The sequence below is a fragment of the Etheostoma spectabile genome, chromosome 15 (genome assembly GCF_008692095.1).
Source record: "Etheostoma spectabile isolate EspeVRDwgs_2016 chromosome 15, UIUC_Espe_1.0, whole genome shotgun sequence".
In the NCBI taxonomy this organism is placed as follows: domain Eukaryota; kingdom Metazoa; phylum Chordata; class Actinopteri; order Perciformes; family Percidae; genus Etheostoma; species Etheostoma spectabile.
The window spans coordinates 26,313,982-26,315,599 of record NC_045747.1 but is presented as its reverse complement, the minus strand read 5'-3'; the positions used below and the strand labels follow the sequence as shown (position 1 = coordinate 26,315,599).

General features: G+C 41.0%; 1 protein-coding gene across 3 annotated transcripts in view; it reads left to right on the top strand.

The window, feature by feature from the left end:
- stard5 (StAR related lipid transfer domain containing 5) overlaps positions 1-1,618 on the top strand; it is a 25,085-nt gene that overhangs the window by 22,528 nt on the left and 939 nt on the right. The gene's annotated exons all lie outside the window — the stretch shown is intronic.

Genomic DNA, 1,618 nt, shown 5'->3' with positions numbered 1-1,618 from the left:
TCCGGTCACTCTGCTTTTAGATGACCTTTACGGCTTCTATCTGGCGTACTGGGGTTGTTTTGTTTTTGCACCCTCCGTCGTGGAGCTAATGCTCCCGTCCCTGAACTTTCTGCTCCGCTCTCGGAGCTGGCCTGGGGCCACACCCTTAGATTTGTTGGTGTCTCATCTTCCTTTCTCACAATAACTGCATGTCTGGTTGCTTCTCCTTTTCCTTTTCACTTTTCCTTTTTTCCCTTCTTGACTTACTGTTAACCATCTTCAGATAACTGTATTCCTTACTCTCTATCCTTCTTTTTTGGTTTTTATTTAACAATTTCCAACTTCAGGCTATCTGTAATTCTAAGTATCGCTACACAGCCAAGCAGTTGAATATAGTACATTGAATATATCTTATAACAGTTTCACATTTAGATCTTCCACGTTGACTGGCCCATGACGATGGGCATGCGCACTAGCTTGTTTGTGTTGCCGTAGCAACCAGTGGAAACGGGCGCGTTCATGAGCTTCTCTCTCATGTCTCTTACAAGTAGTTTGTACATACATCCACGGTATACGTGGCAAACTCATGAACTTGCCGTTTCATTGTCTAAAATAAACACAACATTGTGTTTTATTATGGCCAGGTTGGATCAGTGGTAGAGCAGGCGCACATGTACTGAGAGGCTTATCCCTCAATGCAGAGGTCCAGGGTTCGGGTCCGACCTGTGACCATTTCCTGCATGTCTTCCTCCTCTCTCTCCCCTTTTTTCATCTAGCTCTCCTGTCCATTAAAGGTGGAAAATCCCAATAAATTATAATAAGAAAACATTGTGTTTTGTTTTCATGGTTCCTGATCATTTACATGCTTATCTAAATGAACAGTGGCTGTAGTTAGACAACCAAGATGATGTCATCATTATGTTGTGCTTCTAGCTAGCTACTAGCTAGCGCAAGCTACTAAGATTAGCTTGCAGTTTTGTGAACAGGTATATTGTATATAGCTAGTCATTAACATCAACCGTCAACAACAATGTTAATTATAACACATCTCTTTGACGTGTATTATTTAGTAATGCTTATCAAAATAAACAATGGATGTTTTGAGAGAACCAAAGCAAAAATCACTGTCTGTAATAACGTTGCTAGCTACCGCTGATGTTAGCTGCTAGCCGATAGCTCCGGCAGTTTGGGAAACGTTACCGGCTTTACAGCATACATACATACATCCACACATCCCTCGAATGTACAAGATAATAGCATGGCTGTATTAATAGAACACATGGTGAATTACAGCCATTAGCTATAGCATCATAACAGCTACAGGAGCTCCAGAGAACCGTCATATGAGCCAGTGCAGTGCAGGGCAATGTGTGCAGGCGCAGTCCCCGCAGCGTGCAACAACTTAAGACCCAATGAATCGATAATAAAGATATTTGCCGAAAGTTTTAATAATCGATTTTTATCGATGGCATTGATTCATTGTTGCAGCCCTAGAATAAAGTATGTTTTACGATGATGAAATTACTACTTTGTTGTATATTAGGCTTGGAATTTTTGATATTGGGACTTTTATGTTAAACAAAAAGAATCTCACTCTTTACTGTGTGTGTGTGTGTGTGTGTGTGTGTCTGTGTGTGTG